The following is a 26,545-nucleotide window of genomic DNA, read 5'->3' on the forward strand; positions in this document are numbered from 1 at the left end:
AAGAACATTTACCGAGGACTTAAATCTGCTCTCAGAACTATAATCCACCAGCGCCTGATTGCTCAACTAGATCACACATTTCTATTCAACAATATGCTTTAATATGGAAAAGTAGAAATCAATCAATTTGTGCACATATTAGTAAATAAGTAAATTTTTCTCAAAACGTCATCATATCAGTGATGATAATAAAATACTTCATAGAAATCATAAATGATTATATTATTACACTTGACTTTTTTAACCAAACTAACCCATCATCATACTTTATGGCCCCTCAACTGATAATTACAGTCTGATAGGTCGATAACTCCTATTGTGGTTCAGTGTCCCCTCTCCAATCAGTGGGGCTGAATGACCCGGCCCAGACAGACTGTCCAGTCTACATTGGGGACAGGTGGATAGTAGTAAATTCTGTACTGCCACCTTCTAGATTGGACAAATAATCCCATATAAATCGCTAAAACAAAAGTTAAAAAAACAAATGGTATTATATGACGGTTATTTCTTAATGTACATTCAATAATGCCAGAATAAGGTTTAGCTCATAATCTATAGAAAACAGGAAATGCTATCTGATCAACTAAAGCCGGGTGGACACTAAATATATCTGCAGATCAATCGAACTGCAGATAGGTCTACAGACTGATCGGGCAGCGTGTTCTCCATAAACACTGCCCGATCCGTCAGTACTGACATCACAAATGGGTGGGTGCATTTGCATGTACCCGCCTACTGCGGTTAGCAGATCACCCATATAAAAAGTGCTGATATATATTTACATATAATCGCGCACCAGCTGTGTCACACAGCCGAAGCGATATATCTGAACGACGCCGTTCACAGATATAGCAATGGTACACACTGGCCGTTGGTGCAGCAATATATCGGCCATTCTATTGAATGGTAGAGATATATATATCGGCCAGTGTGTACGCACCTTAAGATAGTGAATCATTAACATTTTGGCAGAGAGCCACATTAACCGTTTCGCAATTAATGTAAATCGATGTGAGCAGAGCACTATTGGGAACAGGTGTACGTGGTATAGAGGCAGGTGTTCCTTTCTGGCTGTTGGCTGATAACGTAATCTGGCAGCTGGTAAAAGTCAGTTGAAGCCTCTTTGCATGTAGATGTATTAGGAGGAAGAACATTTTTTTGTATAGCTTAAAATATCAGATATGGAAAGAGGGAGGGAGGGAGGGAGGGAGGGAGGGGGGGGGGGGGGCACAAATCCCCCACCCCAATTCTATAATTTTCTGGATTACATTATATTACACAATTTGAATATGGACAACCCTTTTCTAGAAGAAACCGACGTCTAGATATCAGGAACCACCTTATGAAGTCCAAAAACTGAACAGAACTTTTTTATGCCCTCAATCGTACTGTCAAAGTCATCTTATTAGTCAGTATCCCCTCTCTCTCGGTCTAGTGTCCATTTGTGTGTCTCCGAAACACTGCCATCTGTTAGAATCAAATGTAACTACATTTTTTATTTATGAACAGTTTCTTATATAGCGTGCACATTACACTTTACAGAGAATATTTGAACTTTCACATCAGTCCCTGCCCCAGTGGAGCTTACAATCTATATTACCTACCACATGTACATGCACACACAGACATTCTAGGGTTATTTTTTGTTGGGAGACTATTAACATACCAGTAATATTTTTGGATTGTGGGAGGAAACCGGAGTACCCAGAGGAAACCCACGCAAGTACAGGGAGAATACACAAACCCCAGACAGTTAGACCAGGGCTGGGCAACCCCGGCCCTCCAGATGTTAATGAACTACACATCCCAGCATGCCTTGCATCAGTTTCAGCATGGTCACATAGCAAAACTAATGCAAAGCATCCTGGGATGTGTAGTTCATCAACATCTGGAGGGCCGGTGTTGCCCAGCCCTGAGTTAGACCCATGATGGGTATCGAACCCATGACCTCAGCACTGTGAGGCAGTAATGCTAACTATTACACCGTCCATCTTTTTCTCTCACACATGCACAAACACAGGGGCAATCACAAGGTAGCAGTCTAGCTTTTGAAGCATTAGCTTTGAGTGGGCTTACTAATTCATACATAAAGCTCGACCAAATGTATATTTTCCTAAATATTAGGAATCAGAGAAACAGACCACAGTAGAAAGCACACCATTAATGATTCCATACTCCAAGCAAGCGACAGAGAACAAGAGCTGAACTAATCTTCCCCAGAGGAAATTCCCCAGCGAGACAGACAGCAAATTTGTTTGGTCAGTAAATACCAGGATGCAAATAAACATGAACAACAATTTGAAATGTCAAAGGCTGACGGTTGATACAATTCCAGATGCGTTTTCATGGTGACTTCTCCCGCTGTTAACCGTTGTTTAATCATCGCGCATTACACGATGTTTAATTACGAAAGGATGCAGGATGTCATTTTTTCCATTGTTAATGAAATGGGGACATCTTTATCTTGTTACTCTGAAAATTGGCTTGAAGGCATTTGTCTAACATGAGTAACTTGCAACACTAACAATTGGGGTGACAGCTTAACACAAGCCAGCCGCAGCCCATTTAACCCTTCTGGCACCAGGAAAGGGGACCTGTGTGAGCGCTGTACGCTCGGATCATTCCCATTTCATTTCCCGGGAAATACAAAAAGAGATCCAGGTGTACCTGCTGGTTGCACCAGTTGGAGCATAGATCCCTAGGACAGAGCAAGTTTTCCCGGTCTCCTCACAGAACCACGACCACCTGTATGCCTTTTGTGTCCATGAGTAATCAGTACACCTGTGCACCTGCCAAGAGACCTGGAAATGGAAATTGCTCCCTGTCCCGCTTAGAGTTTAAACTGCTAACACTAAAAGGTGGCCATACACGGCTGCAGTGTATTGCCAGACAATCCCCCCGTGAGCCGTCCGAGACCTTCCCGGGGAGCAGGATCACACACAATCTTTTGACATGTGATGTATCGTATGCGACCCCGTTCCCCACTGATGGAAGGAGTTCCAACTCGGAGATCAGACATGCAGCAGATTTAACCATCCGATCTGAAACTCACATCCGATTGAGCCATTTTCCACCCGATTTCCCAGCCTGATCCATTAGAATCGGGTGAAAAGTAGCCAAAATTGGACTGGTGCACAGGTTCTCAAACTTGGTCCCCAGGCCGGCACACAGTTCATGTTTTGCAAGTCTCCTCACAGAATCACAAGTGAAGTAATTAGCTCCACCTGTGGATCTTTTAAAATGTGTCAGTAAGTAATGAGTGCACCTGTGCACATGCTGGGTGACCTGGAAAACTTGAGCTGTGTGGGGTCCTGAGGACCGAATTTGAGAACCCCTGGACTAGTGTATGGAAGCCTACACCTACAAGATCCTTAACCACTCTACCCTATACCTCCTGCACCAGCCCCACACACTCTATTCCACTACACCAATTAACTACCACCTTTCCTCCTACCTGACCTCATGTGCCCAGCTCCATGATTTATCCTGTGCTGCCCACTCTGCCAGCTTCCAAACCTTTCAAATACATCAGCAAAACTCATCTCTCCACCCACACCGACCAAAGCCTTCACCAACGTGCTCTAGTCTCTACGATCCTTCAACTGGTCTATTCTCCCTGTGTTCACCCCAGAGGCTCCTAACAACGGACTCTTCTGATCATTCTTTTTACTCAACTGTAAGAAATCTTGTGAGGAGCACCTGGCCGTGGCCACTCCATGCTGAAATTATTGGGTGCAGGACGTGGTCCTGACAGTGGAGATCCCGACAATCATTTACCTGACTTTGGGATCCCGACTGTTAAAACACTGATAGATGGGTTCCTGACGGCCACTGGCTATTCTCCCTCGTGGGGTCCACAACCCCCCATAGAGGGACAATACAATAGGTGCCGAGCGTAGCGAGCCACCATGCCCGCAGTGCGGCAAGCCCATGGTGTCTGAGTCCGGCCAGTCGGGATCCCGACTGTCGGAAGCATATACCACACCTGAAATTATTATACACTTCTGAATTATGGCCCTAACAGTGCTCACTGGAAGGTTCAGAGGTTTAGAAATCCACATCATTGCCGGCGGCCACCGCTCATCTGCTGGTAATACCAAAAAATGAGCGACTGGGTGGATGGCTTTCCATAGCGTCCTGCTATAGAAAGCCATCCCACCCCCAGGAAAATCGCTCAGAAAAGAGTAAAATCGCTCTGTGTATATGCACAGAGTGATTTTTCACCCCAGCGATTGTCACCATCATCGTTGTTCGTACACGCTTGGAAATAATCGCCCATTGTGTATGAACCTTTAGGGAGCAAAGTTCTTGAGGGAGCTCTTTGCTTTTATCCATCATAAGATGTTTCTTGTGGAAAACCTCGGTGATGAGACACCTTTTTATAGGTCAACATTAGGGACTGAACAAAGTTATGTCCTGAAAAAGGGCATAACTGCTTTCTAATTACAGAAATAATTCAGCTGGTGACTTGGCCTTCCGTACCTTTTTGTCCTTCCCTTTCTTCATGTATTCAATACTTTTCGCAAGTTTCATTTTCCATTATTACACATAACTTCATTTATGGACATCTATGGTTTGATGTCTTTGCCTTGGGTGGATTGCATGGGTTATTGCTGACAGTGGGTGAAAATTCCATTACAATAGATCCCTTACAAATATATTTTCTGAGAAAAATGTTGATGTGTTCAATACTTCTATTACCCACTGTATATTCAATTTGCTTTGAATCTCTGTAAAGAAGCAAAACCAGTCTACTGGAGGTATTCAAATCTGTGCCAATATTTCTGACAGTTGGAAACATAGCCACTTTTTGACAATTCTCGGTCGAATTTAGATTCAACCTATTCGATCTGTTTCAACATTTGGAGAAAAAAATAGCACTGTCGGAAAATATATGAATCGGTTAAAAAAAAAAAAAATGTGAATGCAAATTCAACTTTAAACAAAGTAATATTGGTTATAACGAAAAAAAAAAAACCCGGCAGAAAACACATTCAAATTGAATAGGCTTGTCCAGAATTTTCAGGTAGCCGAAACATCCTGACAAGACTGAATACCCCCTATTCTTATAACTGTCCGGTTCTGCCTACCATATACCATGTCATATCGGTGTATGTTCCAGTCTCTCTGTACAGTGCTACAAAACCCTTATTGTGCTGTATAAAATAAATATGTAAGATGAGCAGATGAAAATTCATATACAGCGAGCTCTCTAGTACATCTTGGCTTCTTCCTGAATACAGACAAGTCATTTTAGAAATGCTCTTAACCTTTTATTATTCTTTCACTTTCAGGGCTTAAAACTGGCACCAGACCATAGCTGGAAACAAGAGATGGACCGTATCTGGTCATTGACGCAACTGCTTGACAAACAGACATGTGGGTGGTTTAGCTGAACCCATTCTGACAATATCTATCTACCATGTACTCCGTGTGCTACTAATTGAGAATAAAGGTGCGAACACACTACAAGAGAAGAGTTAATGATCTGCACAATAACAATATTGCAAACAATATTATCCCTGCATATTGTCTAGTGTGTACGCAGTACAGAGATATTCAATCCCGGGCATTTTTTGGTGACGAATTTGACGATTTCCTGTCTAGGTAAAATATCTAGCACCAGCGAAGAATAGTGTAAAATTGTCAAGATTTCCGCAAATTCAAGTGGTTGTCGAATTTGTGTCCCTTTTCGCCCGTTGTGAAGAAGAAGAAAGAGTGGAGAAGTGAGCAAGTGGCGTTGCAAGCAAATCGGCATTTTAGTAACATTTATCAAGCGTATTCTAGAAAATGATACAAAGCAGTGGATTGGTTGCCGTGGGCTACTTCTCCACTGGCTTATTTCCAATGTCTTTTCACTGCTTCATAAATAGACCCCAATAATAACCTGGACAGACCATGTGCCATGCTCCAGTGTCTATAGGAGTTCAATCAGGCTGCCTATCTTACCAAATCTATAGGACGAAACGGTATCATTTTCTGATCGGAAACCCATTGGTAACCACACACTACTCCCACAGAAATCTTAATTCTTTCAAAGAACCATTATTTCCTTCTGGGTCAGTTCTTTTCCTCCATCTTTGTGCATTTTGTGGGGAATGATTTGCCTATTTGGTTCAGTATTACACTTTTGATTTTGTGAGAATACATACTGCAATGTCATGCCAAGGAATTAGCTGGGTCTAGGCAAGCTGGCAAATTTATGTGTCTCTGGGACTTTGTAGAATACGGTCACACTCCCCAAAATCCTGTGTTGATACGTGTAAGGAAAATCAAAACAAAAAAAATCTAATTTTTGTGCTAGTGTGAAAGGGGGAAAAGTTGGTTTTCCCAAACTTTCCCAATTTAACAATCTTCAACCAACCAAACTGACCCATATCCACTTATTCTGTACAGGCACCTTTATTACAGAACAGAACGAAGAAACCTTTATCAATGAACCATAACGAGGCCTGATATTTTTGTTTATTTTACTCTGTAATCAGAGTCTGCTATAAAATAAACTCAAATCCGTTTAAAACTCAGAACAGGTAATTGATAGTGACAGCTATTCACCAACACAGAATCAATTAAGGAGTGAGCACAATTAGTTTGTGCTATTAGGCTATACAGAGCAGTTGGGGATTAGACCAGTTACCCCCTGGTGCGGTAAATCACGTTTCTTCATTTAGGTTTAGGGGGTAATGCAATTTATGTTAATGAGCATGAAAAGAAAACCCATTCTGCTTTATGGGACCGTACCGGTCTGCATTAATATTGCAGAGATTTCCGGCACGGCTTGTTCTATTTCAATGCATTCAAACCATGTCACAGCACTTGAATGTCTCAATTGATGTTCTATGGGGGGGTGCGGGGGGTAAGCAAGGAGATATTAATCCATGACCAAGCCCCTAAGAGTTTTAGTTAATTTTTGGCTCTGTCTGCTGCTTCAATCGGTCACCCTGCTTCAGCTGGGTATGGTATAACCATCCGACCATACCGAATGTCAAGAGCCTGACATGGGGGGAGGGGGGGGGGGCTGCACATTCAAGCCCTTGCGGACCCGGCAGCGAGAGCAAATAACCTGTGTGTAAGTCGGGATTCTGGCTGTCATGCTCCTGACCGTGGGTATTCCAATGTCGGAGAAACGGCCATCGGAATCCCGACTGTTGGCGAGTCATCAGGCACCCCTACAGTGGACATCGTGCACACACACACTCCACATTAGTAAATCAATCATCTAGAATCTTGGTGTATTTATTGGGAAATAAATATTTGCCCACCAACCAGCATCAAGGTGACCTCGTATCTCTGGTGGGTCCCTAATACTAAGTTTGAATCTGGGGCAGGGGACCCCGAAAAAGCTAACATAAAAGACCGTCACCTCAGTGCAGCTCACAGGTAAATAACTATGCTATTAGTGTGTTAAGTAGTAAGCAGAAGCTAGGGGTTAAAAAGTGTCACACAACTAAAGTGCTAGAAAGTGTATGATTACTGGAAAATAAATGTTAAGGTGTGCCACCTGAAGGCAACTCCGCCACACCAACCCAAGGGGAGCCGCGCCCCAAATCCATCCCTAAGACTAGCAAATAGTGCACATTTTTAGGTCTCATCTTCATTGTGCCTTCTATTTGCAGTCTGCGGCTACCAGGGACCAAATTGGTAAAAAAAAAAAAAAGAATAATAATTGTTCAGATCAGGCGGGAGGGGTGCTACTCTAAGGTGAAGGAGTCCCAACCTTCAGGTGTACGGTATACACAATATTAACTTATGGGGGGGGGGGTCTTAAAATGCACACCCTATTTACATCAGGTGCTATCATGCTGGGACTTGTGGTTTTGCAAAGACAGACACATGGTGCAGATGCACACTCCACATTATTTGCTAGTCTTAGGGATTGGGCCGCGGCTCCCCTTGGGTTGGTGTGGCTGAGTTGACTTGGGGTGGTCCACGTTAATTATTTAGCACTATTTATTTTCCACTAATATTATACGTGTCTAGCACTTGGTGTAAAGGCCCCCATACATTAGGCTGACTTGTCCTAGGGACAAGTCGGACCCAATTTACCTGCGAGCCGCCCGGCAGCTCCCCGGGAGGCTCACATACAATTTGGCACTTGATGTGCCATTTTTTACATGGGATAAATCGCGATTTATCCCATGTTAAAAAAAAACCGGGGAGCTGCAGGGCGGTGAGGAGTAGTGGGGGCGGGCAGCGGCAGTAGTGGGGGCGGGCAGCGGCGGCTGCGGTGGTGGGGGCGGCCAGCGGTGGTGGTGGGGGCGGCCAGCGGTGGTGGTGGGGGCGGCCAGCGGTGGTGGTGGGGGCGGCCAGCGGTGGTGGGGGCGGGCGGCGGGTGCGGTGAGCGCTGCTGACCTGGCCGGGCAGTGTACTTACTTACATAGCAGCAGCGGGGACGGGCAGCGCAGTGGCGGCTATTATATTTTGAAAATACTTGTCAAATGACCGGCCGCTCTCTGATTGGCCGGAGAGCTCTCAGCCAATCAGAGAGCGGCCAGTCATTTGACAAGTATTTTCAAAATATAATAGCCGCCACTGCGCTGCCCGTCCCCGCTGCTGCTATGTGTAAGTACACTGCCCGGCCAGGTCAGCAGCGCTCACCGCACCCGCCGCCCGCCCCCCACCACCGTTGGCCGCATGCACCACCGCCCGGCCAGGTCAGTCAGCCGGTGCTCAGGGACCCGCTGCCCGCCCGGTGTCTGCATGCATATGCCTGTCAGGGGGCAGGCATATGCATACAGGGAGGTCGGACGTGATCGTATGTACAGACCGTCCGACCTCCCTGATCCGGTCCGATGCGCACGGGACCGCGCATCGGATCGGATCAGATATCACACACATACGATTTTGGGCCGATTTCATCCGATTATCGGCACCAAGTGCCGAAATCGGATGAAATCGGACCAAAATCGCATAGTGTATGGGGGCCTTAACACTTTTAACCCCTAGCTGGTGCCGCTAAATGGCTGCCTGAGTGCTGAACAGCTCGGTAAATATGTTCCCCATGTCCGTGTCCCTTATTAGAATGCATCTAGTGCATACCTGTGTGTGTGATGTATATCTGTACCGCCATTGTTACTCGTTCCTTGTACCCCTTTGTATTGCAGTATGTGCATTGTTATTTTTAATGTCTGTAAAGCGCCTTGAGTCCTGTTGGAGAAAGTGCGCTATATAAATAAAACTTACTTCCTAGCTTCTGCTTTCTTCTTATAGACACACTAATAGCTTATTCACCCGTGTGACTGGCTTATGCCAGGGTGCCGCACCCAAAATTCAAACTTCATATTAGGGACCCACCAGGTCACCTTGATGCTGGTTCCTTCTGCGCTACAATTATTGCATGGACTCTCCCCCCATGTTTAGTCAGAGCGAGGTGGTGGTTCTACAACAGCTGGAGACCTGAAGGTTCTCCGTCCCTGGTGTGACTACAACGCAATAAAAAGCTTCTACTAATCTACATGTTGCATTAGTCTGACATCAAACATCACTTTTGGCTGCACATCAGAGCGCAGCAGTCAAAAGGGAGAAACAGTAATGCGTGATAAAGAAAAAAAGAAAAAACACAACAGAAAAAGTTTAATATAATACAGGATTATGTTCCAAGATCAAACGCTCCATTTTTACATCGGCCCGAGCAGAGAGCTGGAGCATTATTCTAATTATGAAAAGAATAATAAAACAGACGATCAGTTTTTACCCCCTAAATCTGTAGGCCGGATATCTAACCACGGTTCGGTCTTCACAGTATTATTTAGGACCTTGCCGATGACCTTCTCTAGACAATCAGTGGGGTATGTATGCACTATTTTGTCTTTATCAGTGCAATCACCATTTGATTTATAAAAAACAACCCCAGAAAGAGCGTTTGGCTTTCCATGGAAAATATAGGAAAATGGGGTGTGGCCAGAGACCCAGAAAACCAGTACAAAGCCCTTTTTGGTCAGACTCCAGATTTCACTTGAGCTCCCCTGGTTGATTACAGGGAGGGCTCACTTGCGATTTGGCACTTTTTACATACGATTTATCAAATACAAAATATCTCCCTGGAAGCTGGCGGAGGAAGTCGAGTGAAACCGTATGAGATACTTTGTAGGTGATTTAAAGCACCTGCAAAGTACCATTGAGGAGTTCGATTCAGACTCATCTCCTGTTCTTCTCTTCTGACCTCTGACTCCGATGCGCGCAGGACCACCCATCGGATTGGATGTCATACACATGGGATTTGGGCCGATCTCACCAGATAACTCGTCCTAATCTGTCTGATTCGGGTGAAAATCGGGCCAAAAAATGTATAGTGTATAGGGGCCTTAAGAATGCTGCTACACCCGGAATAATGGGTGCTCCCTTATTTAGGACCCCAAGTATCTCATTACTATTCTCCGTCAATGCCAACAGCAACAATAAAACATACCGCAACTCTGTCAACCAGGGACAACCACTAACACCGAAATCCCACTTCTTCCCTTGGTTATTAACTGTTGCTGACGAAGCTTTGTTATCAACCTAAGGTTCAACCCCAGTATCAATACCCTGTATGTGGTCTTCTGAAATCCTTGTACTATTACAGATTCCATGTTCCTACATTTATTTAGAACACGGTGAATAAATGTCAATCTAATCTACGCAGCTACGATTGCGAACTTAAAAAGCAGAAGACCTGCAGCTCACCCTAAACAATATGGAAAAACACATTAACAATTAAGGAGCGGTGATCTATTATTTAAAAGTAATGTCACGGTCTATCATTGTGTACACTTGAGGATAGACCTGAAAGTGATCGCATTAGGAGGACCCAATGCCCACCCCCCTCCCGGCATCTGACTATAGTCCGTTACCGCTGAGTCGCAGAAAAATACTTTTCCTTTGCAGGATATTACTCAAAATGACTTATTCTATTAAAGTTGATGGCAATGTTCTCTGCTCCAGTCCAATGTGGACTGCAGATTGGACTATTACATATTCACTTTACTGATCTAAGACTACAAGCAGACTGCGCCTGTGGGAAAGTGATGTTTAAATAATAGATCAGGACCCATGCATTATACAACAGTGCGCCCATCTCTAATGCTAAAGGGATCATTTCAGCATTTTTGTAAACAGAAGATTGATTGTTAACTGTGTCTGACCCCACTGAAATGGACTCCTTAATACAGCTCATAAGTACGAAAATGTCTTGTACGCAAATATCCTCCACAGCTCTCCCAGGTACCAAATCATACACTTATTTAGTACCAAAATATTCCAAAAACTATAGGTTTTTTTTCCCTGATGTGTATATTACAACAGGTGGAGATGTAAAGCATTAGGACAGTATTATGGTGTGACCGGCCATTGCGCTCTGCATTCAGCGTGACCCTTTCCCGATGGGCAGGAAAGCCGATGGCATTCTGTGCCGTCTATAAACTGTAATCCTGGTTGACCTAGTTGTTGGTTTAGTACATCTTCCACCTAGGAGTCACTTCAGTTCAGGCATCCCCAGGTCACTTAACAAGGATCTCTCTCATTCACTTACAGCAGTGAGCTCTGCGGGCAGGAAGCGGTGTACCCAGATCACTTACTACGCACAGACATCGGGTAGCAGCTGCCAACGGCTGAGACCAAAGTCCATTAAGTGTTAAAATAGAAAGGAAATGCTCTATAACAAACAGCTTATTAGGAAGGGCCGATGATAAACAAATGCATATCGTCAGCCGGATCAATACCAATCAGTTGCCGTGCTGGGCATGTAAGCCAAGTCTTCTCAGACAGTACTGTGCACTCATCTAGACTACACAACAATGCAATGGCAGATAACTTTCCATAGAGCTTTAATACAGTTTAGGCTCCATAGACACTATACGAGAATTTAAAAAGATATTGTTTAAAAGGGCCATTTACCGATATGGTTAATTGTGTACACTGAAATGTCATTTGACATGGGGCCGGATGACTCATTGACAGTCGGTATTCTGACGGTCGTTTCTCAGACTTTGGAATCCCAACTGTCAGGAGCCTGACAGTTGGAATCACGACTTACACAGAGAGGATGGAATAGGTGGTGAACCAAGCCAGCAGTGTGGTGAAGGCGTGAATGCCCGGTCTGGCTCCTGACCATTGATAGTCGAATATCGGTGAAACGACCGTCAGAACGCCGACTGTCAGAAACTCATACCATTCTCGTTTGACCAGTGATACCGCGGATGTAGTCAAAGAAGAAGATATCCATGAAGTGGAACTATCGCTATATTTATGGTGTTCTATGATAGCACCCGATTAGTGGCATCATGGATGGTGTAATGGTTAGCATTACTGCCTCACAGTGCTGAAGTCATGGGTTCTATCCCCACCATGTGTTATATATACAGGGCAGCACGGACGGTGTAATGGTTACATTACTGCCTCACAGCACTGAGGTCATGGGTTCTATCCCCACCATGTGTTATATATACTGGGCAGTACGGATGGTGTAATGGTTAGCATTACTGCCTCACAGCACTGAGGTCATGGGTTCAATCCCCACCATGTGTTATATATACGGGGCAGTATGGATGGTGTAATGGTTATAGTATTACTGCCTCACAGCGCTGAGGTCATGGGTTCTATCCCCACCATGTGTTATATATACGGGGCAGTACGGATGGTGTAATGGTTATAGTATTACTGCCTCACAGCGCTGAGGTCATGGGTTCTATCACATGTGTTATATATACGGGGCAGTACGGACGGTGTAATGGTTATAGTATTACTGCCTCACAGCGCGGAGGTCATGGGTTCTATCCCCACCATGTGTTATATATACGGGGCAGTACGGATGGTGTAGTGGTTAGCATTACTGGCTCACAGCACTGAGGTCATGGGTTCTATTCCCACCATGTGTTATATATACGGGGCAGTACGGATGGTGTAATGGTTACATTACTGCCTCACAGTGCTGAGGTCATGGGTTCTATTCCCACCATGTGTTATATATATGGGGCAGTACGGATGGTGTAATGGTTAGCATTACTGCCTCACAGTGCTGAGGTCATGGCTTCGATACCCACCATGGCCCTAACTGTACAGGGTTTGTATATTCTCCCCGTGCTTGCGTGGGTATAATAATAATAATAGTGGGGGGCTGCATTTTTGCTGTGAGCTCCAAGTGATTTTAGCCTTGTGCCAACTGGTCTAGGGCTGGGTGGCATAGTACTACTCTGTGCTGCCCCCTGAACAAAGGAGGGGTGATGCCAAAGGCTCCCAAGGCTCTTACACTGCCTAGACCACTCCCCACAGGGGCAGGAATTTTATGTATTAGGATATGTACATATCAGGATATACTCAACATATATCACAGTGTTACCTTGTGTCATGTTATCCCAGCTCTCCTCTTTATATATTCACGCATGGACCACAGAAGAATCCTTTGTTTTGCCGTCTTCTTGCTGCGTTGGGTACCTGGATTCTGTCCAGCCCAAACCCAGCAGAATGGTGGGGTTCCCTTTTCAGTTAAGGTGTACATTTCCCTGCCCAAGAGACGCCACCTACCTACACACTATCCAATCAGTAGGGAGTACTGGCTTTTATCGTCACCATATACTATGCCCGGTGACAAACTGGTGTTTCTACTGATCTCCGAATAAGGAGAAAGGTGGCGAAAGCGGAGAGGGCTGCTAACAGATACCACTATCACAGCCTTCAAGGCTAATTGATCTCGGACAACATTAAAAGGAGCATAATCAGGACAAAAAAAACTGTCATAAAACTGCTGTCGGGACACGAATGTCCTGAGACGATAAACTGCGGCAGAGCCTCTGTGCTTCAAAGGGGCTGGTGCTTTTCCTGCCCATTAACACACAATTATCAACTTTATAAATAACTCCATTTCCCTACAGAACTCATGCACCATTACAGGGTTCCCATTATCTGCTATGACTGATAACACTGTTTCCTTTAACACATGAAAAAAAAAAAAAAGTGAAATGTTTTACAAATAAAGTAATGCTTACAATCCATTAGGAAATACCACCAGTGTTCACAGGACTCCTTGTTAGGAATAAGGATGCAGCGTAATGAAATGGAAGATATAACTAACTAAAACTCCAACACACTAATTTGCCTTATTTCAATACTTTTAGGATTCTTAACGGTCTTCAGCACAAGCAAAAATATAAATAAAAAACATTTTGCATTTTCTAAAACGGGAACCAGAACTGGGTGTGCCGTAGCCCAAAATGATTGCAGTCACGGGTCGACATTGTGTAAGTTTGGAAATAAACAATGTTGACATGGAATACATTAACCCTTTGAGTGGCAAGCAAACATTTTTTATTCATCATAAGGTCCTGTAATGTTTACCTTATATAGGAATTCTAATGTTTAACGCATTTATTTGAATTGATATAACAAAAAGGTCTGCTTTCTAAATGTTGACTATACCACATCCAGGCCCAAAACATTGCAATAAACGTTAAATTAAATGCAGGAACAAGACACTAACGAGACCGAAGTTAATTTTCGTATCGGTACAAGACAGAACTACTTAAAAAAATAAAAATAAAATCTGCAATGGCTAGGTGGTTTATATAAAAGGCTCCTTAATTGTCATTCAAATCATGAATCAGCAACGGACTCCAAAGCAGAATGTCCATTTGACAATTAGGTAGATCAATAGAGAAGTAATTTTAACCAATTAAAGAAGAAATGGATTGAAGCAGTCTCTACTCAATTCATGCATCATTTACAACTTTGCACAGGATCAATGTTAAAACAAACCAACAGAAAAAGTTACCCAACACTGAAACTAATACACAGAGTCAGGGGGAGGTGTATCAAACTTGGGTGGACTGGACAATCCGCTTCTGTCATTGTATAGACTGTCTAAAAAATGCCAGTTAGGTTCCAATAGGTTGGCGCTTTTATCTTTCCAAGATTTGATACCATTCCCCCCCTCAATCTGTAAATAGGTATCCATAAAAATATTGGAATTGGCTCTAGGTTACAGTCTTCACTCTCTGCTCCAGTGAACAGCAGCAAGTCTTAAGGGGCCTACACTGAATGTTCTGAGCAATGTTGACTATTGTAGCTATTGTTGTATCATAATTATGTCAACACTATTGAAACGTCAACATATTAAAATTGTTACCGGGAGGGAGAAGCACTGGTTAGGTTTAGCTGGTTGGAGGGGAGGCTTAAGGGTGTTCCTCTCCATCAGAAACACTGCTGGGTCAGCCGCCAGTCCCAGTCCCCGCTGGACCAACAGGAATACAAGTTTCATCCCTGTCGACAGAATTCGTGTCAACATGGTAGATATTGGCATTACGACTATGTTGGCATAATAAATGTATTAAACAAAATATCATCAACCCGCAAACAAAGGCTGATCTATGGATGAGACAAAGACCCCCCCCCCCTCCAAAAAATAAAAAAAATGGCCCATAAGCCTTAATCTGGTCCCTCATAGCAATATTACACATAGAATGCTCTCGCATGGCACAGGGAAAGTCTAAGGCATTTTAGATTTGCTATATCAAATGGCCAATTACTTGTAGACATTTGTCATCCTCATGTCAGCGTGAAGGTCGTGTGTGTGTATAAACCATTTCATCTGCGGCTTCCCCCAGTATCATCAAGTGACTGTCAGCACTGACGAGTGCAATCAATAGGCGTCTTATATCGGCACATTAGCCCTCAGATCTGACCACGGCTGCTGGGGAACAGCACGAGGGTTGCGGCACGTGGCTATCTGGGGTCCGTTAGGCTACAGTGCATTACTCCCCACAGAACACAAAGAAGCCTTTATCACGTAGACATAGGAGGAGATGTGTGTATCTGCTCCCATGATCATACGAGCACATTACATGCATTGCAATTTAGTTTATTTTGGGCACAATGAGATAATACACTAAGGGTGACCCGTGACCCCACAGGGATCAACATCCTGATTGTTGTAGAATTATTACAGTATAAATTGTACAGACTGAGGGACATACATTTATTAACTCGAGCAAAATTGAAGGATCCCAGGATTTAGGATGGAGGAACCGCAGCAGATATCGGAACGCTGCCGCAGTCCCTTCTTTTCCAGCCACAAAGCAGCCTTGTTGGTTTCTATGAATGCTGTCGGCGTTACCAAGCTTGGGGATACACCATCCCATTGTTTCCAGGAGGTAAATGTACAAATGCTTCTAAAAGTGAAACATGGTGTTGGTGCCCATGGCAACCAATCAGATTCTTACTAGGATGAAATAGAAAAATGATAGACCAGATCCAATTTGTTGCTATGGGCAACATCACTTCTTCATTTTTAGAAGCTTTAGTCAATATACTCCTTATTAGTCGGGGCCCTACATGTTCACACACACAAAGTGGCGTAACAATGGTACCGCAGCCCAAGCGGAGGCTTGGGGTAGCCGGCGCTGTGGGGTCACATGGTCTCTGCAGATTCCAATGGGACTGGCAGTCTGTATGGAATCTGCTGAAAATGTCCCTCCAAAAATGGCCGCCGCCTTGGAGGAGACACATGCTAGGAGGTCCTACTGAGTAGCGTATCAGTTACAAATTCTGGGTGCGATATGAGTTTTATATCTATATTGCCCCTGGCATGTAACTCCACAGCCAGGGGCGTTCCATAAGAGGAGAGGACCCACGTGCGGCCTCCTCTCTGACAGTGCATAGACTCCGGCACTGTGCCAGTCTACTGCACAGGAGACATATCCAGTGCGCATATCACTTGGAAATGGCCGTGGGAGCCAATTTTTGAGTCATTTGCATATCCGGAGCAGTGATGCCGCGTGGGACTGCGGAGGGGGTAATTATAAAAAAATGATATACAAAAAAATGCTTAGTTACTCCACTACACACGCGCATGGATAGTCAGAGGAAACGAGCGCCTAGAAAAATCCTACCCAAATAAGAAAAAAAAGAAACTTATAACGCCTGAGTGGGGATGACCTCATCTGAACGCACCCTCACGCCGCCGGAGGCTCTGTGGCAGCTGTCGGCCATTACGAGACTTCTAGTCCGCCAAAAGATCAGCGCCATAGGGTAGCTCTCCCAGCTGCTAATGCTGTGACGGGCATTAATCAGCCCACTGCCTGCCTGTTGGCAATAAGATGTAACCTGCTACCTTGTATCATGACAGCTCCCTCACCTGGGGATTACTGGGAGAGGAGAATGAAACTCGCTCCACCCAAAGACTCAACTGTGTTTTGTCTTGTTCTCTATGGAAACCAATGCACAGGATACACAGGGTTCCCTTGTATTGAAGGTGTATTGTGAATGTATTGAAAGTTACATGGCGATGTTTATCCCATACAAGCCATTTCCGGATGGATATACATTCTACGAATCTATCTACACATACATACTGTACATACACACACACATATACATATATATATATATATATATATATATATATATATATATATATATATATATATATATATATATATATATATATATATATATATATATATATATATATATATATATATATATATATATATATATACACATACACACACACACACACACACACTCTCCATAAATCAGTGCAAAGGAAAAACTAACTGGACTATGACTCATCTAGACGAACAGAATTGCAGCATAATTATAATGACTACATAAAATCTGACAACATAATTTCAATCCTCCAGATTAAACAACGCAGACATGTTTTATTGTTGTCTGCATTGAAGGATTAAGTATTGCCTCCAAGTGACAAGCGTTCACACTTACAGTAACAACTCTGGGCAATAGAAATGGGCAACTAGATCGGCTTTCTTCACATCTACATTTGTTGAGCATTTTTGTGTAGTACCACTGGATTTATGGCCCCCATCTGGGCCTGACTTCTGATTAGACCCATAGAGAAAACAAGTGTGTGATTGGGGGCTATCACTACTCTTGGGTGTGTGCAGTGGCACATAGTTCAGAATAAAGGCCCACTGGGCGATACTGAGCTGAAAGCAGCTCAGGTTTTGTCATTTGAGCGTCTTTCAGCTCCAAAGCCACCCAGTGTGTACGGGGCAGCACTGAGCACTGGTGCGCACTCCCGCATAGTCGCTGGCGAATGGTATTACCAGCAGATGAGGGACGCATTGGACGTCTTTCTATAGCATCCTGCAATGGAAAGTCATCCACCGCTTGCAAAAATAGCTGAAATGTGTTTGCACTGAGCAATTTTCAAACCATCGGTGTCCATACATGCTGGGCAAAATCACCCAGTGTGTATGGCCTCTCTTCTTGCCGGCGGCTGGTGGTAGAAATCGCCAGCCGCCGGAAGGGGACGCTCTCGCGTTCCCTTCCAACCGAGCTCTCTCCGCACCTGCCCATCTCCCTGAAGCGGAGACGGGCAGGGTTTCCACTACCCGCTGCCGAGTGATTGGGACGCGGGTGCGTATGAGAGTTATTTATATAGCGCACACATATTCCGCAGCACTGTACAGAGAATATTTGAATATTCACATCAGTCCCTGCCCCAGTGGAGCTTACAATCTATATTACCTACCACATATACACGCACACACAGACATTCTAGGGTTCATTTGTTGGAAGCCAATTAACCTAACAGTATATTTTTGGATTGTGGGAGGAAACCGGAGTACCCGGAGGAAACCCACGCAACCACGGGGAGCATATACAAACCCCACACAATGAGGGCCATGGTGGGGATAGAACCCATGACCTCAGCACTGTGAGGCAGTAATGCTAACCATTACACCATCCGTACTGCACTGTATATATAACACATGGTGGGGATAGAACCCATGACCTCAGTGCTGTGAGGCAGTAATGTAACCATTAAACCATCCGTACTGCCCCGTATATATAACACATGGTGGGATTCAAACCCATGACCTCAGTGCTGTGAGGCAGTAATGCTAACCATTACACCATCCGTACTGCCCTGTATATATAACACATGGTGGGGATAGAACCCATGACCTCAGTGCTGTGAGGCGGTAACACTAACCATTACACCGTCCGTACTACCCCGTATATATAACACATGGTGGGGATAGAACCCATGACCTCAGTGCTGTGAGGCAGTAATATAACCATTACACCATCCGTACTGCCCCGTATATATAACACATGGTGGGATTCAAACTAGTGTTCCCGCTAGGCTGTTTTAGCGGGGCGCTGCGCCCTGCCCGATTTTTAAAGGGCAAAATGCGCCCTGCCCCATTAGCAGCGCCCCGCTAAATCAGCCTGCATTCTGCCCGCCGGAGTGCCCGGGCCGTCGCATCGCTGAAGGGGGCTTGCCCGGCCATGGCTACGTCCCGGCAGCTCAGTGACGTAGTCATGGCCGGGCAAGCCCCTTTATCGATGCGGCGGCCCGGGCACGCCTCCTGGAGTGTTGCGGCGGCCCGGGCACGCCTCCTGGGGTGACGTAGCGGCCCGGGCACGCCTCCTGTATTGACGCGGCGGCCCGGGCACGCCCCCTAGCGTGACGCGGCAGCCCGGGCACGCCCCCCGCCGTGACGCGGCAGCCCAGGCACGCCCCACGCCGTGACGTCGGCGTGCCCGGTCCGCCAAACCAGCGCCCTGCCCCCCATAATTCCTAGGGGGAACACTACAAACCCATGACCTCAGTGCTGTGAGGCAGTAATGCTAACCATTACACCATCCGTACTGCCCTGTATATATAACACATGGTGGGGATAGAACCCATAACCACAGCGCTGTGAGGCAGTAATGCTAACCATTACACCGTCCGTACTGCCCCGTATATATAACACATGGTGGGGATAGAACCCATGACCTCAGTGCTGTGAGGCAGTAATGCTGACCATTACACCGTCCGTACTGCCCCGTATATATAACACATGCTGGGGATAGAACCCATGACCTCAGCGCTGTGAGGCAGTAATGTAACCATTACACCATCCGTATGGCCCCGTATATATAACACATGGTGGGGATAGAACCCATGACCTCAGTGCTGTGAGGCAGTAATGCTGACCATTACACCATCCGTACTGCCCCGTATATATAACACATGGTGGGATTCAAACCCATGACCTCAGTGCTGTGAGGCAGTAATGTAACCATTACACCGTCCGTACTGCCCCGTATATATATATAACACATGGTGGGGATAGAACCCATGACCTCAGTGCTGTGAGGCAGTAATGCTAATTATTACACAGTCCGTACTGCCCCGTATATATAACACATGGTGGGGATAGAACCCATGACCTCAGTGCTGTGAGGCAGTAATATAACCATTACACCATCCGTACTGCCCCGTATATATAACACATGGTGGGATTCAAACCCATGACCTCAGTGCTGTGAGGCAGTAATGCTAACCATTACACCATCCGTACTGCCCTGTATATATAACACATGGTGGGGATAGAACCCATAACCACAGCGCTGTGAGGCAGTAATGCTAACCATTACACCATCCGTACTGCCCCGTATATATAACACATGGTGGGGATAGAACCCATGACCTCAGTGCTGTGAGGCAGTAATGTAACCATTACACCGTCCGTACTTCCCCGTATATATAACACATGGAGGGGATAGAACCCATGACCTCAGTGCTGTGAGGCAGTAATGTAACCATTACACCGTCCGTACTGCCCCGTATATATATATAACACATGGTGGGGATAGAACCCATGACCTCAGTGCTGTGAGGCAGTAATGTAACCATTACACCATCCGTACTGCCCTGTATATATATAACACATGGTGGGATAGAACCCATGACCTCAGTGCTGTGGGGCAGTAATGCTAACCATTACACCGTCCGTACTGCCCCGTATATATATAACACATGGTGGGGATAGAACCCAAGACCTCAGTGCTGTGAGACAGTAATGCTAACCATTACACCATCCGTACTGCCCCGTATATATAACACATGGTGGGAATAGAGCCCATGACCTCAGCGCTGTGAGGCAGTAATGTAACCATTACACCATCCGTACTGCCCCGTATATATAACACATGGTGAGAATAGAGCCCATGACCTCAGCGCTGTGAGGCAGTAATGTAACCATTACACCATCCGTACTGCCCAGTATATATAACACATGGTGGGAATAGAACCCATGACCTCAGTGCAGTGAGGCAGTAATGCTAATTATTACACAGTCCGTACTGCCCCGTATATATAACACATGGTGGGGATAGAACCCATGACCTCAGTGCTGTGAGGCAGTAATATAACCATTACACCATCCGTACTGCCCCGTATATATAACACATGGTGGGATTCAAACCCATGACCTCAGTGCTGTGAGGCAGTAATGCTAACCATTACACCATCCGTACTGCCCTGTATATATAACACATGGTGGGGATAGAACCCATAACCACAGCGCTGTGAGGCAGTAATGCTAACCATTACACCATCCGTACTGCCCCGTATATATAACACATGGTGGGGATAGAACCCATGACCTCAGTGCTGTGAGGCAGTAATGTAACCATTACACCGTCCGTACTTCCCCGTATATATAACACATGGAGGGGATAGAACCCATGACCTCAGTGCTGTGAGGCAGTAATGTAACCATTACACCGTCCGTACTGCCCCGTATATATATATATAACACATGGTGGGGATAGAACCCATGACCTCAGTGCTGTGAGGCAGTAATGTAACCATTACACCATCCGTACTGCCCTGTATATATATAACACATGGTGGGATAGAACCCATGACCCTCAGTGCTGTGGGGCAGTAATGCTAACCATTACACCGTCCGTACTGCCCCGTATATATATAACACATGGTGGGGATAGAACCCAAGACCTCAGTGCTGTGAGACAGTAATGCTAACCATTACACCATCCGTACTGCCCCGTATATATAACACATGGTGGGAATAGAGCCCATGACCTCAGCGCTGTGAGGCAGTAATGTAACCATTACACCATCCGTACTGCCCCGTATATATAACACATGGTGAGAATAGAGCCCATGACCTCAGCGCTGTGAGGCAGTAATGTAACCATTACACCATCCGTACTGCCCAGTATATATAACACATGGTGGGAATAGAACCCATGACCTCAGTGCAGTGAGGCAGTAATGCTAACCATTACACCGTACGTACTGCCCCGTATATATAACACATGGTGGGAATAGAACCCATGACCTCAGTGCTGTGAGGCAGTAATGTAACCATTACACCATCTGTACTGCCCCGTATATATAACACATGGTGGGGATAGAACCCATGACCTCAGTGCTGTGAGGCAGTAATGCTAACCATTACACCGTCCGTACTGCCCCGTATATATAACACATGGTGGGGATAGAACCCATGACCTCAGTGCTGTGAGGCAGTAATGTAACCATTACACCGTCCGTACTTCCCCGTATATATAACACATGGTGGGGATAGAACCCATGACCTCAGTGCTGTGAGGCAGTAATGCTAACCATTACACCGTCCGTACTGCCCCGTATATATAATACATGGTGGGGATAAAACCCATGACCTCAGTGCTGTGAGGCAGGAATGTAACCATTACACCGTCCGTACTTCCCCGTATATATAACACATGGTGGGGATAGAACCCATGACCTCAGCGCTGTGAGGAAGTAATGCTAACCATTACACCATCCGTGCTGCCCCATATATATAACACATGGTGGGGATAGAACCCATGACCTCAGTGCTGTGAGGCGGTAATACTAACCATTACACCGTCCGTACTGCCCCGTATATATAACACATGGTGGGGATAGAACCCATGACCTCAGTGCTGTGAGGCAGTAATGCTAACCATTACACCATCCGTACTGCCCCGTATATATAACACATGGTGGGGATAGAAACCATGTCCTCAGTGCTGTGAGGCAGTAATGTAACCATTACACCGTCCGTACTGCCCCGTATATATAACACATGGTGGGGATAGAACCCATGACCTCAGTGCTGTGAGGCAGTAATGCTAACCATTACACCATCCGTACTGCCCCGTATATATAACACATGGTGGGGATAGAACCCATGACCTCAGTGCTGTGAGGCAGTAATGTAACCATTACACCATCCGTACTGCCCACGGTACGATACATCATACGGACATCATGCGACAACTGTATTATAATAATGTTTTTTTTTTTTTTACTGGCATTGAAACATTCCTCGTTGAATTAAAATTTTCTTTGCCCCTTAACCGTGATTTACTGAATGAGAGCCACCACCGGTTGCTGGGTTCTCTCCTCCTCTCCTCGCTGGTTTATTGTTTAATCCCTTGAGACAATCTGTGCAATTGCAATAGGCTGGTGTGAGTAATGAGTTCTCACAGCTAAGACTAATTATTTTGGCGTGGGGACCTGCTCAAATCTTCGTACGGCAACCAAACACGTTACTCCATCCATGCGGCGATAAGCAGCAGTTCTACTATAATCGCCATGGTAACAGACTTCCTGCTCAGAGCCAAGCCCACAAATTGTAAGCACTGCTGCTTTTCTTGTACCATGAATAATACATCTCGGGACTGTCCCTGATTACACAAGTCGTTTGTAGGTGCTGGAGCAAGGAATGCGGCCGCAACATTTGATTGCATTATATATAAATATATATATTTTTTTTAAATCACCCGCCGCCCTGATAAAAATGAATCAGTACCATTACAAATGACACAATATGATTGGGTGATCCAGACAAAACCACCTTTTACAGCAGTAACATCACTTTCCATATGTGTTCCCCCATCAAGGATTTGAATCATCTAATAAACAAAACAAAAAAAGGACAAAGGTTTCCAGAAACCTATAATATATCATAAATGACTGACATTCCAAGGCTGCAACATACAAGAGACAGATAAATGTGCCTTAAGCAAACCGCTGATTGTGTTTGCAAATATTTTGAAGGCTCCAGATTCCATCCAATCAACAAACAAGCAATAAATATTGGTTCTGCGCACACGATTGGTCCGTCGTTTGAACCCTAGATTTTAAACCCCCATCACAAGACGCTACTCATCATTTTGTACAGCTGAAAGTGCACCTTCTGGATTCGAGCGGTTCTATTAAACATTTTATATTTAAAAACTAAACTGGATAAAAAGCACAAAGACTAAATAAGATTCTGGTATGGTTCAGTACGCATAAGTAAATGCAATTGGTACATAGTATAAACCGACTGCACGTCTAGTAATAGATACAGTATACCACCGTGCCCCAAATTCTGACAGCAACATACAAGTACCCGCACGCTGTGTATGGGGGCCGCTGCTGCTTCCTTACCTGCTCCTTGGGTGACAGCCTGTACCACCAGATTACATGGTCACAGCAATAATACGGTGCAGCTGCAAGCAAGCAGGCGCTCGTCAGCCGTTTCCCATTTCACGCCAATCCGGCTGGTTAAAAGCAAAAATATATATTAATCAGGATAAAGGTCTCCCCCAAAGGCTTTTCCTCTGTCAGCGACGCAGAGTGACACAGATGTGACTGTTCATTGAAGCCACAGAGACCCCTCCTCTATAAGAGTAACACCATTGGACAGGCTGGGCTAAGCCGGCCCCCAGGAGGAAGACTGCATAATGCAGCTATGCAGATATCTGTGGCAGGCAGGGACGGTGGATCGGAATAGGAAAATACATGACATGGCAGATTTGTCCCCATGCAAGTCTGTGTGACAGATCATTACCTTCTATCTGCTTGGCATGTGAGCGAGGCAATCATTAACCCATGTACGCCCACGCTAGGACACGGCATCTGTCAGAAGCAGGCCACAGTATCCGCTGTGCAGCCTGCCCTGAATACATCTCCTGGGCAGTCCCGCAAATCCCAGTAACACTCGGGGGGGGGGGGGGGGTCTCTGCACGGAATCTTATCCCCGTCCCATTCATACTGATGAGGGTATGCGGTCATTAGATGACTCCTATTAGGCCAACATGCACTGAAACGACCCTGAAGGTCGACATAAACATATAGAATAGGTCGACATGGCTAAAAGGTGCACATGGTTGGAAGGTCGACAAAAGCATTAAGTTGACAATGGCAAGGTCTACAGTCAGTCGACATGAGTTCTTCACGTTTTTTTGACCCGAATGTCGACATAGGCAGCGTCAAAGTGTGCCGCAGTGCTGGCCATGCTTCGGGCACAGTGCCACACTGCGCTCAGGGCACTCTTCTATTCTCCCTCCATGCCCTAGTGGATGGTAGGGTGTGAAATACCCTCTGTCGGCACGTCAGCTCTAAAAAAAAATATTTTTTTTTTTAAAGTAAAAAAAAAAAAATCATGTTTACTTTTTACTGTCAACCTTGCCATTATCGACCTAAAGCTTGCGTCGACCTTCCAACCCTGTCGACCTATTCCATGTGTCAAACTAAGCTATGTCGACCTTATGACCATAGACCGTTGATGAGCTGGCCGGACTGATCTGGTCACAGATCTTGTTGCATTCATGCAGAATTAAAGAACAGATCCCATCATTATTAGTTACAGGTCTTATTTATTATTTATTAACAGTTTTTTATATAGCGCAGCAGATTCCGTTACAGTGTCTTATATAGCGCAGCAGATTCCGTTACAGTGCCTTATATAGCGCAGCAGATTCCGTTACAGCGTCTTATATAGCGCAGCAGATTCCGTTACAGCGTCTTATATAGCGCAGCAGACTCCGTTAGTGTCTTATATAGTGCAGCAGACTCCGTTACAGTGTCTTATATAGCGCAGCAGATTACGTTACAGCGTCTTATATAGCGCAGCAGATTCCGTTACAGTGTCTTATATAGCGCAGCAGATTCCGTTACAGTGTCTTATATAGCGCGGCAGATTCCGTTACAGCGTCTTATATAGCGCAGCAGATTCCGTTACAGCGTCTTATATAGCGCAGCAGATTCCGTTACAGCGTCTTATATAGCGCAGCAGATTCCGTTACAGCGTCTTATATAGCGCAGCAGATTCCGTTACAGCGTCTTATATAGCGCAGCAGATTCCGTTACAGCGTCTTATATAGCGCAGCAGATTCCGTTACAGTGTCTTATATAGCGCAGCAGATTCCGTTACAGCGTCTTATATAGCGCAGCAGACTCCGTTAGTGTCTTATATAGTGCAGCAGACTCCGTTACAGTGTCTTATATAGCGCAGCAGATTCCGTTACAGTGTCTTATATAGCGCAGCAGATTCCGTTACAGTGCCTTATATAGCGCAGCAGATTCCGTTACAGTGTCTTATATAGCGCAGCAGATTCCGTTACAGCGTCTTATATAGCGCAGCAGATTCCGTTACAGCGTCTTATATAGCGCAGCAGATTCCGTTACAGCGTCTTATATAGCGCAGCAGATTCCGTTACAGTGTCTTATATAGCGCAGCAGATTCCGTTACAGGTTCTTATGTAGCGCAGCAGATTCCGTTACAGCGTCTTATATAGCGCAGCAGATTCCGTTACAGCGTCTTATATAGCGCAGCAGATTCCGTTACAGTGTCTTATATAGCGCAGCAGATTCCGTTACAGGTTCTTATGTAGCGCAGCAGATTCCGTTACAGCGTCTTATATAGTGCAGCAGACTCCGTTACAGTGTCTTATATAGCGCAGCAGATTCCGTTACAGTGTCTTATATAGCGCAGCAGATTCCGTTACAGTGCCTTATATAGCG

At 45.2% G+C, this 26,545-nt stretch overlaps 1 protein-coding gene across 5 annotated transcripts in view; it reads right to left on the reverse strand.

Moving 5' to 3' along the window:
- DAAM1 (dishevelled associated activator of morphogenesis 1) overlaps positions 1-26,545 on the reverse strand; it is a 149,259-nt gene that overhangs the window by 84,166 nt on the left and 38,548 nt on the right. For 2 of the 5 annotated variants that reach the window (XM_083165970.1, XM_083165966.1), the window contains exon 1: positions 24,188-24,393. The exons of the other annotated variants lie outside the window; for them this stretch is intronic. The gene's annotated coding sequence lies outside the window, so the exon portion shown is untranslated. Of the gene's footprint in view, positions 1-24,187; positions 24,394-26,545 lie in introns of those variants that run through there. 5 annotated transcript variants of the gene reach the window in all.

This window comes from Crinia signifera, chromosome 12 (genome assembly GCF_055691185.1).
Source record: "Crinia signifera chromosome 12, ASM5569118v1, whole genome shotgun sequence".
NCBI classification, from domain to species: domain Eukaryota; kingdom Metazoa; phylum Chordata; class Amphibia; order Anura; family Myobatrachidae; genus Crinia; species Crinia signifera.